The sequence below is a fragment of the Chironomus tepperi genome, unplaced genomic scaffold (genome assembly GCF_022539635.2).
Source record: "Chironomus tepperi strain 1889 unplaced genomic scaffold, CSIRO-AGI_Ctep_v1 contig_346, whole genome shotgun sequence".
In the NCBI taxonomy this organism is placed as follows: Eukaryota; Metazoa; Arthropoda; class Insecta; order Diptera; family Chironomidae; genus Chironomus; species Chironomus tepperi.
In genome coordinates this window covers 274353-289680 of record NW_027226468.1, presented here as the reverse complement: position 1 = coordinate 289680, position 15328 = coordinate 274353, and positions in this window count along the sequence as shown.

The following is a 15328-nucleotide window of genomic DNA, read 5'->3' as shown; positions in this document are numbered from 1 at the left end:
GCTTTGTAATGCATCTAACATACATCAATAGTTAATATTCTTCGATTTTATTGATTACAAGGGTTTGGAACTGATAAAAATGATTGATGCATATCAAAATTTACTTTATTAGCTCTGAACCATTAATTTAGTATTAAGAGTCCTTCCAATCTTCCACATCAGAAGCGTATATTAGCCAGTTGGTTACAATTCATCCCCTAACCATAGTAAATTAGTCATAAACGTCAACTTTTCCATACTTAGCAAGCAAAGAGCGTCATTTCAAAGCAGAGTAAGATGAGAGTCATACGAACGAGCGTGTTCATCAAGTTTATTTAAAGTGACCATACTTTTTGATTAAGGACATTCTTAATTTTATCATAATTTCTGTTAGGACATCAAAAATTAAGCAATTTTTGCTTCAAAACCTTCAAACTAGCTCTCAACTATCTCATTTTCCTATTGTGCCACATAAACGACCAAACTGGAAGCCCCAAAAAATCAAAATTCCTTAAAAACTGCATAGAAAAAGTGTATTCTGCTATTGAAAGGTACATTATTGAGCGAGACCAACATACACACATCTATATAAACAAACATACAAAACTTTTTTTTTTATGTCGATTGAAAAGTTCGTGGGTAAAAGTTTTTCAGCTCAATTTCCCAACGGATTTTCATTCAATAGATGATGCTGTGCATAAAATAAGAAGCGAATAAGAAGTAAGAAGTAAGAAAAAGCATCGAAATTCATAGATCGTCTCGTAAACAGTCCTAAAAACAATCGAAGTTTTAGACTGACGGCACTTAAAGTGTAACAATATTAAAAATGACTTGGGACGTTGCTGAATGTGATAAATAAAAATTTTTCTTGTTCTTTTTTCGCTATAAAATGATTTTTTTCTGTATTTGGGGGGGATGGAATAAGATGGGGAAAAAAGGGTGACAGATATATTTGTAAAAATTACATTTTCTTTTCGGAAAAACTTCTTTATTATTCAAGTCGCAGATATAAATCAAATCCCAATGTTGAAAATAAAATTTCATCACTTTTCTCGTTTTTCGTTTTGTGAATTTTCCAATTTTCCAATTTTCTATAGATTTTCAAATTTTTGGTACTTGGTGCACATACACGTTGAGTTGAGGGGCATAATGTATCTTGTGTTGAGAAAGAAATAAAAAGGGATTCGAGGCAAAAAGTCCTTACATAATATGGTGAATATAAAGAAAGGCACACACGTATTTTTTGTCCTGCTTTATTCTTTTGGGGGTAATTTTGACATCAACGTAGTTTAGTAGTAAACAGATTGTTTGTCTTAGTAGACTTTGCTGAAAAATATTCTAATAAATAAAATTTAAAAATTTAAAATACCGTTAAATTTCAAATTGAAAATTGATTCAAATTTGGGATGGTTCTCTTGTTACGTTTTAAAACGTTAAAAATGAAACCGAAGACTTCGATTTTAATTTCAAAATTTACGTTTTTAATTTCGTATTTTTCGATTTTGATTTCAAAACTTTCGACTTTAATTTTGAATTTTTCGATATTAATTTCGAAGTTTTTCGAAATAAAATGAAAGTTTTCTGACAGGAACAAATCAGAACTCGAAGACGACTTGAATATCATATGGAGTCGGTCGACTTGAATCGATATTTCCATACAAAATCCGAGTTTACTTAGAGTTCTGCAACAAATAAAGTTGATAAATATTTGACGGTTTCAATATTTGGTGTTTTCGAAAAAGCGACGAAAATTTAAAATTCAAAAAGCGTCTGATGTTATGAATTAAAGAGAAATCGCAAAAAAATATGAATTTCTAAAATATAGCTTAAATTTTAAATTTGTCAGAAAACGTTGAAAATTCAAAATTTGAGAAAACAGTTAGACATTCTACTCACTATTCCAAAATCGAGCAATTAAAATTAATATCATCGTTTCAAAAAAATCATCATGCTCAAAATTTTGCAGTTAAATTTCGTTTGAATGTCAAAACTTTTGAACGGAAGCATTTAGAATTTCACCAATAACAAGAGTTTAATTGAGCAATTCGTTTGTAAATAAATCTTTAGCTAAAATAGATGATTAATAACTTGAAATTGATTTTATATGTAAAAAATTCCAAATTCGACACAAGGTCGACGTTTTTTTTTTAAAAAAATAGATTTTTTCGACACGTGTTTAGCATTTTTTAGGCGATTGATGAATTCGAGATTATAGTTTTTGCATTTTCGAAGAATTTGGAACTATTTTCATGAAATGATTTAGAAGTATTTCAACTGAAATGAAGATTGCACTATGATCTAGATTTGAAAATTTTGTTCAAAAATTCAACGTGCAGTATTTTTTGGTAGAAACCTCGAAATTCAAAAATAAAATTTCCGTTTTTTTGATGTTAAGAAAAATCTCCAATTTTTTGATGTTTTAAGAGTTTGAGCTTAACTCTAATTCAAATATCTAATATTGGCTAGCAAAATTTTGAAGATACATTGATTTAAAGATAAAAATTCTTGAAAGAAATTTTAAAGTTTCACAAAATTTTGACGCACAAAAAATGTGAAGAAAGCCAATTTCAAGACAATTTTTAATATTAAATATCTCGAAATCGGCTTCGATCGGCGTGATGACATAAATATATGTTTAAAGCTCTATTACATCTTGCAAATTCACTAGATTCGTCGTCAATCCAGGTGAATATTTATCGTTGGAAGGAAACTTTTTGTTATTTTTAGAACATAAAGTAACTTTATAGGCATTAATCAAAGCATTTCAATGCAAGAAATCAAATTTTTAAGCAATAAATCTGAAAATATGAAGAAACTACTAGTTTTGGTGCCTAGATGAGGAGAATTCAGCAAAACTATTTTGGGCGAAAAATGTAAACAAAAAAATACACAACTTAAGATTCATTTTTCTCAGGATAGACAGCGATTTAAAGCCTGATATTTTAAGGAATGGAACAAAGTTATTTACACTTTAAACTAGGGGTTTCAATCCCGGGACAAAATCTCAATCCCGGGATTACGGGATTTGAAATCTCAATCCCGGGATCCCGGGATTAATCCCGGGATTGGATGATGAAAAAAATATCAAGTTTTTAGTCGAATTCAAGTGCAAATGTAATACTAATGAAATTTTGAAGAAAAAAATCATTTCCAGTACAACAAAAATTCTGTTCTAAATAGTTTACAAAACAAATTAATGACAAAAAATGCTAAGATTCTGTTTTCAAAGCCGAAATCAAGATGTCAATATCATGTTTTCTCAAAATCCAAATTTCGATAGATTTTTGGGATCGGGAATAGAAATTTCGGGATCTCGGGATTTTTCGGGATTCCCCGGGAAATCCCGATATCAAGAAAGCATACATTAAACAGAATTTGCCTAAATTTTTGAGATCTTTGGTACGCCTTAACAGAATTTTAAGAAATTACAAACAAATAAATTTAATTTCTGGCCTTTCTTTTAAATTTATACAATAACAAATAGAGTTGAAAATTGTTACTTGAAAAGCTGAAGAAAAATTGGATTTAACTTTAACTACAAAAATTAAAATGAAGAATAAAATTCACTTTGCCGTTTTTTTTTGGTCCCAATTTTTTTGAAATAGTAGTACGCAAACTTGCTTTTGTACCAACTCAAATTAGAATTCTATATCCTTTTAATCACGAGATTTTTGTCAAAAGGATTTGCGAGAAGATAAGATCCTCACCCGAGGATCCCGGGATGCGGGATCCCGGGATTGAAACCCCTAGTTTAAACTGATCACTAAACTTAGTGATGAATAATACACAATGAAAATGAATTTTTGAACAAAATTTTCAAATCTAGATCATAGTGGATTGTCTGCATTAGATAACAAAAGCGCAACTTCTCATCTACGCCACAACTCACTCTTTAAAGCTGATTGCTGCTATAAATGCGCTTTAATTCTCTTATCAACAGCAAAAAAGACCTTTTCCAAGAAAGTAAAATTTTTCCCATCCATACAACAGCCCACATATTCTGTCGAATTTTTGTTTAAATTAAATCACAAGAAAATGTTAGAAATTCTATTCGTTCAACGGGTTAACAAATAAATTGAGAAATAATGGAAAATGTCTTCGCATATTTATGAATTTCTCTCTTTTTTTCCATCTCCCTTTTTTTTTTCCTTTTCATACATTATGAGAAGCATGCAACCATCCATGTACATACTAAAAATGTACAGAATAGAAAGGGATTTGAAGCAAAGCGTCGTCCCCTCCTTAAAAAGATCAACTTTTTTTTTCTTTCTTTCACATTCATACAATAACAAATAGAGATGAAAATTGTTACTACGAAAAGCTGAAGAAAAATTGGATTTACTTTTCATACAAACAAAAAAATGAAGAATAAAATTCACTTTGCCTTTTTTTTTTGGTCCCAAACTTTTTATGAATATAGTAGTACGCAACTACTTGCTGATATGTACCTTTCTCAATATTAGAATGTATATCCTTTTAACACGAGATTTTTGTCAAAAGGATTTGCGAGAAGATAAGATCCTCAACCGAGCGATACAAATAAGAAAGGCCCCGATAGGGAGCTTTTAAGACGTCACATCAGAGCTTTTAAGGCTCTGCTACGAAGCTTTTAAGACTCCGATTCGAAGCTTTTAAGGCTCCAATCCTGAGAATTTCAGACTCTACTACTGAGCTTTTAAGTCTCGACTCCACTCCTAACAGGGATTTTCTAAGATTCCGACAAGTAGCTTTTAAGATTCCGACAAGGAGCTTTTAAAGATCCACTACTGCGCTTTTAAGGTTCCACTACTGAGCTTTTAAGGTTCCGACAAGGAGCTTTTAAAGTTCTGACAGGGAGCTTTTAAGGTTCTAACAGGGAGCTTTTAAGGTTCCGGCAGGGAGTTTTTAAGGTTCCGACACGGAGGTTTTTAAGGTTCCGACCGGGAGCTTTTAAGGTTCCGAAATGGAGCTTTTAAGGTTCCGACATCGAGCTTTTAAGGTTCCGATAGGGAGCTTTTAAGGTTACACTACGAAGCTTTTAAGGCTCAGATACAAAGCTTTTAAGTATCTACAATGAAGCATTTAAGGCTGCACAACCGAGCTTATAAGGTTCCGCTCAACCTCTTTTAGTAGCACCAATTGGAAGCCACTTCATTTTAGCATCCAAATGGCTGCTTTAAATGCGTAAACCGTTTCGTGTCGAAGCCTTCTTCATATATGTCGCTCGGATCCGGACAATGAAATCAAACAAATTTGAATTGAGGCAACATTTTGCGAGAAAAGAGATTGAATAACAGACTTTGAATGTACAACAAAAAAGAAAAAAGAAGGGAATTTAAGTGAAAGAATAGAGGTCTAAAAACTAAATCGTATTACATTTGGTAAATGAATTTTACGAAACGGATTTTTGCTTCTTTTGCCTCCTTTTGTTCTCACGTTATTTATATAAATTCCAATAAATTCTTGATTGTTTTCTGGAAGGATTTATTTTTTTTGATCACTTTCATGCTGTTCGTCTGTAAATAGAGAAGGCGTTGTTTGTCTGTCATAAAATTTCAAATAATATGGGTGGGTATGGGGTTTTGATAAAAATATATAGCAAAGATTCACAAGAAAATCACTTGACAATAACACTCAAATTCTATATTATTGTTTTTCAAGACTTTTGATTTTATTCGAAAATCATTCATGACAGCTCAGATTACGCAATACAATTCTTCATGATATTATTATATTTACGTCAATGATTCTAAAATTGGATATAATTTTTTTTGGGATTATTGTGAATCAGATTAGTGTGAAATGCATTCAATATGCTCTTAAATATGAGCATGAAGATATTTATAAACAGTTGATCAACTATGGGTTGTGGGTTACTCTAGTTACATTAGAATTGCGTAGATTTGATAAATTCTTTAGTTTTTTGATGCGATGACGTCCATAGGATATATTTTAGATTTTTGTAAAATAAGGACAATTGATCAAATGTTACTCTACAATTTATACTGGTGCATCCTGTGGTCGTCTGTTCACATGACCTTCCCATCTCTAGCGATTCACAAGAAGAATAGTGACAATATCACCATCCTGGAAAAGCTGATAGAGTTCATAATTATACCTACATCGGTATACTTCACCTTCTTTTGCAGGTCCATAAATCGCTCGCAGTATTCGCCTCTCAAAGACACCAAGAGCTTCTTCATTTGCTTGTGTAGAGTTCCAGGTTTTCAAGCCGTACAATGCAATGACCCGAATAACTCGCGTCTTGTATAACATGACCTTGGTGCCTCTAGACAGACTCTTGGACGTAAAGAGGTGCTTTAAACTGTAGTATGCACTATATGCTGAGTTAAGCATCGAAAAAGCGTTGCGTCAAACTTCCAACGCTGATATCTGCTGGTAAGGTGTTAATGAAATATCCATGTAGGTGCTTGAATCCTTGGACACCAGTCATCAAATCTTTCTTCCATTGACATTAAGATGACTGCCTCTACTTTCTGACTTGAGTTCTGTCTGATGCAGCGACCATTAGAAGCTTGGCAACTTCTTTTCATTCACCTTTAGTCCAATTCGTTCAGGTTCTTGTTCCAGCTTAGAGTATGCGTCCGTGATAGACCATAAGTTCCGCCAGGTACTCTGATGTACAATATACAACGTCATCATCATCATTATATGTCGTTCTGGTGCGGAGATTCCTAATTCCATTTCCGAGAAGATTGCGTCAGGTTTCTGAGATATTACTGTATTACAACTGATTGGTAATTCTTGTTAAAATATAATACCACAATAATATTTGTCAGCACTTGTAGCTACAAATCGGCATTATTGAAAGTCATCCTAAAAATGTTATCAAATTGGAAAAAAATCTTTTAAATTCTATTGAAAATAAAATTTAAAATTCCAAAAATTTGAATTTCCACATTTTAATTTATTAGCAACCAAAAAAGAAGCAGTCATCACAATTGTTGACAGAAATCCCAATAAAAAGTAATGGAAACTTTTTTTATTCGCTGAAATTAAAATGCATTATGAATTAGCGCTCGTGATTTATGCAGATTGAATTCTCAACGAGAAAAACTTTATATTTAAGCCTAAAATTCCTTTTTTTTGTGTGTGTCATTTCCATTTCTATTTGAATTTGCTATGAAGAGCTTTTTCTGCTCCAATATTTCATTCATTTTTTAGAGCATTTGCCTAAAGGGAAAAGACGCTGTTGTCCGCACTTTGTCCGTCCATTTATCTGTCTGTTCGTCTGTCTGTCTGTCTGTCTGTCCGTCCGCCTGTCCGACTGTCTGTCTGTCCGTCTGTCTGTCTGTCCGTCTGTCTGTCCGTCTGTCTGTCTGTCTGTCCGTCTGTCTGTCCGTCCGTCTGTCTGTCCGTCTGTCTGTCCGTCTGTCTGTCCGTCTGTCTGTCCGTCTGTCTGTCCGTCTGTCTGTCCGTCTGTCCGTCTGTCCGTCCGTCCGTCTGTCCGTCTGTCCGTCTGTCTGTCCGTCTGTCTGTCTGTCCGTCTATTTGTCCGTCTGCCGATTGCCGATTAACTACTTCTCCAGTTTAAACTTTAGATTCTGTGCGGAGCAAATGCTCTTCCTTCGATCACGAGGAACCAGGCCTATACTAGTTTTATTCCTCATCTCTCGAATGAAATATGTCACACATGTGTAGCATCATTCAAAAAGCTAACATATCAGACATAGAACACAGAAAAAAAAAGAAGAAAGAAAGGTGTTTAGGGAGCTTTTTACGCAATCAATGGCATGCATGAAAGCATTCCTTTTTTTTATTCATTTCAACACAGAAACCTGTAAATGAATGTGAAGGTTTGGTTAAGGTCTGATTTCGTAGAATCAGAAAAAATATTCTCTTTGAACATCACTTTCTATGTGTGGATATGTATAAAGCCACATAAATTGTGTATGAGTAAATGCCGAGAATGGAGGATGGAAAAAAATTAAAGAGCATTTTTTTTACCATCAAATCGTTCAGTTGAATAACTTTTCTGTATGTTATTCTTTCTATGACGAATATATTCATATCCCCTATACATTCATTTCCATCAACAGAAATAAGAGATGTACACAGCAAAGAAATGTAAAATAAATATAAAAATAAATTTGTTAAGGAATTTCAGGAATTTTGTTATGGCGGGGGCGCATTTCGCATACATAATTTAAATATTGTGTGCTTTATTTGGGCGGTGGTGGTGAGTGAGTAGGCTTCGAGTTGTGAAAAACGATATATTTGAAGTATAAACCCGAGCAGTATAATGAGGCAATTGGCGGGCGGAAGCCGGCGATAGAACCAATTAAAGGCGACATCTGAGAGAGGCCATGGATCAAAGTTGATCTGTACGGCCAGCGAAGTAAGTAAGTAACATAATGAGGCGAACACGCTGTAAAAAATTATCGAAATCAAGAGCTGTCAGGGCAACTTTGGCAATTTCAACCGTTTTATCGTTAACAAGGCAACGTAACTGAATCTTAGCGAACACTGTTCACTGTGCTGTTCGGGAAAATTGTAAGAATCAGTAATGTCTTAAATTAAGACAAGAGAAGGCCAACAAAATCTAATGACTCGGGCTCGAGCCCACGGAAGTCCAGTCAGAAGTGCGTCCCTTTTTGCTGTTCTATCCACACCAATTCGGTGTGTGTGCGTGATTCGCGACACTCAAATTAACTTCACAACAAAATTAAAATTGAAGTGTTTTTAAAATCTGCTGTAATAGCTGGCGGGCTTGGTTTCTTAAAATTGTTAAATCATGAAATTAAAATACACAAATAAAAATAACGTTTAATAAATGAATGACAGAATGAATGCTGTGAGCATTGTGTGAATTGTTGTCATATCAACAACATTGTAAAGTAATTGATTGGATGGTGATTGGTTTGGTTTTTAGTGGGAATCGAACCTACATCTTGATTTAAAAAAGAGTTGTAGATACAATATCTGGTCTGCAAATGATAATCTACTACAGAGGTATCCTATTGCACTGGCAAATTTGCCAACATATGGCTCGGAACCCTAAATTAACATGGTTCGCGGACCGTACAGATCAACTGTGATGGCTACTCCAACTATGGTGTCTGAAGCTGCCTCTATCGCTGAATGTCTTTTGTTTATTACCAGTCTTAAATTTAACACTCAGAGTGTGACTTTCTCAAAGACAACCGTTAATTTTTTTCAAAAAAATATTTTTCGTCGTTAATATTCAAATTTTTTTTGACCGTTACTTTTATTTTTCTTCGTAACGGAAATTTGTATTTAAAATAAGTTGAATTCGAAATGTTCGAATTTTTCGACAATCTAATGTCGAAGAACTCGAATTTGAGATGGCCACACTCTGGTAACACTGTTTACTCCGATTAAACATAAATACCTCAAATTCAATATCTCAATACAGTACTGATTGTTTATCAAAATTATTGATCGAAAGCTTCCAAAAACTTTATGAGAAAAATAAGAAAACTCATAAACAATACTGATTATTATTCACCTATTTTGGATATCCTATTCTTCATACTTTTTTTTTCCTGGAAAATATTGTTAATCAATCATTGAAAGTGAATATAACAGCTGGATACACAGCACTGCCCACCATGGTGCGTATAAATGAACTTCTTCTTAGTTTTTAGTAGAAAAGTTTTTTGTTTGAGGTTTTTTGGGAATTAATATGAATATTGCTAGCTGTAGGGCAGGTTAAAATGTGACGTCTATTTTCAAAAGCTTCTTAGTTTGTGACCAGAACTTGAAGTTGACTCGAATTTTATATGGAGTCAAATTGGATTGAGTCGACTTCCGCGTACATAATCCGAGCCGACTTTGAGCTCTGGATTTGACAATCAGAAAGCTATTTTATGGATAAAATCGCATTCGATCAGAAATCGAAGTTTAGTTTGCTAAAAATCAATCTAAATTTGTATTGAATTTTTTTCTGCTGGCACTTGCGAAGTATAACATTTCTTACAAGTTCCAGTCGGCCGATTAAAATTTGTATAGAATTTTTTCTGTTATCACTTGTGAAGTATAACATTTCATACAAGTTCAAATAGGCCGATTAAAATTTGCATAGAATTTTTTTCTGCTGACACCTGTAAAGTATAAAATTTAATACAAATTCCAATCGGCCGATTAAAATTTGTATAGAATTTTTTTCTGCTGACTCTTGTGAAGTATAACATTTCATACAAATTTCAATCGGTTGTTAGCGAACTTTGGCTAACTCAATTCGGCGTCGACCTCTGCACTTGAGAGTAGTTAGTTTTGTGTCAAGCTTTGTGTTACATGATGATGATGCATAGGCAAAAGCAACAACAGCTAAGATCCCTCAAAAGCAACCAATCTTAAAATCACATCCAAATCTTCTTTATAAGAGTTCAAAAATTCCACTTCTTAATATTGACGTCAATTATGAACATTATTTATACACTCAATGTAATTTGACGTCAATGAATTTTTATCAATATCTACAAATTTATTATTTTTCCCACTTTCATTCAGTCAGAGTGGGCAAACTTTGTATTCCTTATTTATAAATATAAGCTAAAGAAATGCTAAGCACATTGCACGTTTTTCAAAGTAAAAATATTATTTCACATGAAACATAAAGACATGTGTGAGTGTGTATGAAGGAATGAAGGAAAGAATGAGAGCATAAACCTTCTTAAAATGAAAATTAGGTTGAAAAGTTATGTATGCGAGAGAAAAAAATGCTTTTTTTGTGCGAGCAATAGCGAAAAAGGGGTGTAAGTTACAAACAATAAAATTTATCGAATAATGGCTTATGTTGGAATAGCTTCTGCCTTTTTTTATATATTTTAAATAATTTTACATTAAAAACAAAATAGATTCCTTTGTTTGGGGGTTGTTTATTTGTTACGTTTGGTTTTTAAGGGGAAGGAGGGATAGGGAGAGGCTTAAAACAGTATTTTGGCAAATCTTGTGGAGGAAGTGAAATGGCATCAGTGGCCTAGATGACAGAGCGTTGGTCATACGTTCAAAAGGTCCTGGGTTCAATCCTAGGTCATGTCTAACTTTCTAAGCTCCTTTATCAATTACATCGTTCTAGATATGAAGCTTGGTTCGTGTGCTAGGTGCACTTCAGGTAATGCCTTAATTTCTAAGCTCTTGTTCCATTCCACTGTTCTAGTTATGAAACTCGGATCTTATTTTGAATGCAGTGATTCAGTTTTACAGTCTTTAGGATATATTGTGTCACCACTGCTAGATATACCTATAGTATACCAGGATGGTTTTCTTTATGCAATCTTGAGCTCACGGATTCTAACTGGGTACGTTACAGAGAAAATCAGGTTTAATAACCTACTCGTATCCTTGCAATGTACAGAGCTTACATGTGGTTGGAATCCCACTATAATTTATAAGGTCTAAAGGGTATGGTGGTATAATAGATTATTAATCGCCTCCTACTTTACGCCTCAGAAAAAAGCCGATTAAAACCGAACAAGGCAAGCGATTTATGGTATATTGGCGTATTACTAGTGTACCGTTGTACACAATTTGGACAACACCAGCTTGAACAAAAGAAACAATTTTATATGAACATCTGTTAAACGAAGAGAGAAATTGGGAGATGGCAAGGAAGTAGAGGGTTTTGGAGTCAAAAAGAGGGTTTGGGCGTACTTTTTTGGAGAAAATCATTCAATTTACTAGAAATTTCCGTTTAGAATTCATTATTTTATTACGTAACGTACTAAGCGAACGACTCCATTTCTTCTTCATCTTCTATTTTATATCCCATCCTTAAGAGGGAAATAAAATTTAAAAAAAAAAAAATACGAAATTCAAGAGATTTAACAACAAATTTTGCATGTATAAGGAATAGCAGAGTGCTAGATTTGAGGATTGTAGTGGGAGAAAAATAAATTTTTCATTCTTTATATCACATGTGTACTCAGCATAGACACGGACTTATTGAGGAAATTGAACAAAAATAAAACTAGATTTAGTAAAAAAAAACTGAAATTTATCAAATAAATGCAAATACTCAAGTGCAATTGAAAAAGAAAATAATAAAGAAAAGCTATTTCATGTGATTGATTCAATATTTTATGCACAGAGAAATAACAATTTGAAGGATTTTCGTCTTCTTCTTCTTCATCTGTTCATGCAAGAGCTCAATGAAAAACGAGTTTAAAGGTTGAAATAAATTTCTGCATTTTATGTACTTAAGAAACGTAAGTTATTGTTAAAATGAACAAACAAATCAAATGAAAAAGTTTTTTTTTTATTTTTTATATTCCATCGGATCGAAACTTCATCCTGCTTACTCGTTGGAAGATAGAGGAATGAAAATGCTTATTGGGTTACTTTGTTCAGTGATGTAGGTCAATATTTTGACTGAAATTTACTATTGTGAATTTTGCTGATGAGTTTAGGACTCGAGAATTACGAATCTGTCAATTGATCCAAATTCAGGCACTAGGTTAGTTGATTCTGACTTGGTGCGGATTCGGCTTCAAAATTGGTTTCGGCACCATAACCGGAACCAAAAATGACTTCATAATAGACTCACGTCACTTAATTCTTAATCAATCCTAAAAAATGCAGTTGACCGCCAGTTTATCGCTAATTTAGAAGTGTTTTCCACCAAAATTGCGAAATAACGGAGCCCTACCGACAGTTTAATGCTCATTTACTTTACTGGCCGTATAGACCATCGATGATTTTCCTTATATGATGCTTGAAGTTAACTCTTCCACTAGCTTCCGCATGCAGTTACTCATTCTATGTGTAATGTTATTCAGCAACTAAGTTGTGTAATACCTGTGCATTCACCTTTCTCATAAAGAATTTAGAAGTGATAAGAAACATAGCCATGATTCAGTTTCCACCAGCAGTTTTGTGACATCAATTCTTAAATCTGCCTGAAAAGTAAAATAATATAGTGCTCTCAGGTCGTCCGCATGACTTTGATTACAGGTCAAGTTTTGGAAAATTTGGGCCACGCTAGCCCATCTGGTAAGTACGTCGTCTTTAAACGAATATTCACATTCTTCAAATCTTTACTGTAACTCCAGATTCTTCCTTAACAATTTGATAATTAAGAATCAAACACATGTCCTTACCACATAAATTCACCATAAAAATCCTATTTGATAATACGTCACTTACTACTAAAAACTTTTGTGTCATACTGACAAGATCATTGATTTTTGACCAAAAAACCCCCACATCTATATAATTTTGCTACCAAACCACAACGATACATGACTAAAATTTTAAGTCAACAGTTCATTCACCCAGGTCAAAAATATGATTCCATATTTATAACTTTATCCTCCTGTATAAAATATTTGTGTGCGAGGATGCAACAGAAGCATTTAATTTAAAACTTCTAAGGTTTACCTCATCACGATCTAAATTCAAGACCGTTGCCCTATAATTAAACTCTATGTTCAATTCAGCGCCATTCAGGTACAAACGCTTCACATCTATCCGTAAAAAAATAAAATTTATTTTTGTCAGTTGGCAGCATTGAATTAAAATTGCTTCCAAAAAAAAATTTACTACGATACCCCGATTTGAAAATTATTAGAAAATTTGAGCACGTTTAACAAGGTTTTCACATTATAGCATTGAATTTATAAGTTACAACATTTATGCTTTTTACCACAAATATCCTTATTTATTCAGCACATTGCTCTACAGCAAAAAAAAACCACAAACAACATCAGCACTCCACCTTGTATCCGCTGTTCTCACCTTACATCCTTAACTCTATATGACAGTGTCATGTCATAGCATAAATTTATTTTCTAACCATCATTCCACGGCTATCTTTAATTCTATTGAAGTTCATCCTTTTTTTTCTTTTTTTACTCAAGTGCTTTATTTCTGTATTCACGTGAATTGAATAATAAATGAATATAACATGTTACGATGATGTAGGTCACAAAAGACATGAATGAAAGACGGACTTTATACAAATATTAGAGATATATGGAAGAAAGCTGTAGAATGACAAGAGAATTTAAAATTTTAAATACTAATCTATATTGTAAAGGATCCCGAACAATCTCAAGTTTCAATTAAATTCAAACAACATCAAAGTTTATAGTTACAACACAAAATGTAAAAAGATAAATATTGATTTAGCTACGAGTGCAATTCATCTCAAGTAATGAAATTTGAAATATTAATTATTGCATATTCTGCAAGTGTATACTACATTTTAAATATTTGAATATAAAATGTACAATAGCATCATGTGGGAGGTGTTAGGTTGTTATGTAACGCTCTCTTAGGGTCTGTAGAGTTAGGACAGCCTAATATTATATTGAGATAATGGAATATAAGGGGGAAAAAGTGAAAAGAGGGAGGATCGCGGGTGTGGAAGACTGTTCAGACCTCTGTTTAGCTGGTTACGCTCTGTTCTACTTCTCAGGCCTCTGTTCTGCTTCTCAGACCTCTGTTCTTCTTCTCAGGCCTCTTTACTGCTTCTCAGACCTCTGTTTAGCTGGTCGCGACTCTGTTCTGCTTTCCAGTCCTCTGTTCTGCTTCTCAGACTTCTGTTCTGCTTCTCAGACTACTGTACTGCTTCTCAGACGTCTGTACTGCTTCTCAGACCTCTGTTCTGCTTCTCAGACCTCTGTTTTGCTTCTCAGACCTCCGTTTTGCTTCTCACACCTCTGTTCTGTTTCTCAGAACTCTGTTATTCTTCTCAGACCGCTTTTCAGCTGTTCAAATCTCTGTTCTGCTTCTCAGACCACTATTTTGCTTCTCAGACTACTGTACTGCTTTTCAGACGACTGTTTAGCTGTTCAGACGTCTGTTCAATTGGTAACAACCTCTAAAATCCACAGCTGCACGATATATATGCGCTTCTAGACTATTGATTGCTCAACGTTTGAGGAATCTTCAAATCTCCCGCTCAAAATATAAACAGACAGTCTATAATGGGATTTGTGCCACTTTTTTGACGATATTACTGCTAGTAGCCTTCAAAGGGAAGCTGTAAGTTGCATTTTCGACTCATATGATTCGAATTACATTCATGCCGAGTCTCGAACCCATGACAGCAGGGTCGGTATTGCAATAATTCGATACCGAACTACTAAACCATTCCGCCACCGAGTCACATCGACTCACTTTGAAGCAATGCCAAAAGCAGATTATGTGCTTTCGTTACATAACAAGTGTACAGCCCCTTATGTTAATCCTAGATTTATGTAGATAAACATTTATGATTGCGAAGACTATTGTAAATTTTATAGAAAATTTGCTGAGTTGATAGATCTATCTTTGCCTCCCTTTCACTCGTTATCTACAAATTAAATACATTTTATGAATGCAATTATTTGAAGCTGTGAAGTAAAAATTTTTCTTTTATTAGCTCTTCATTCCTTCATCATTT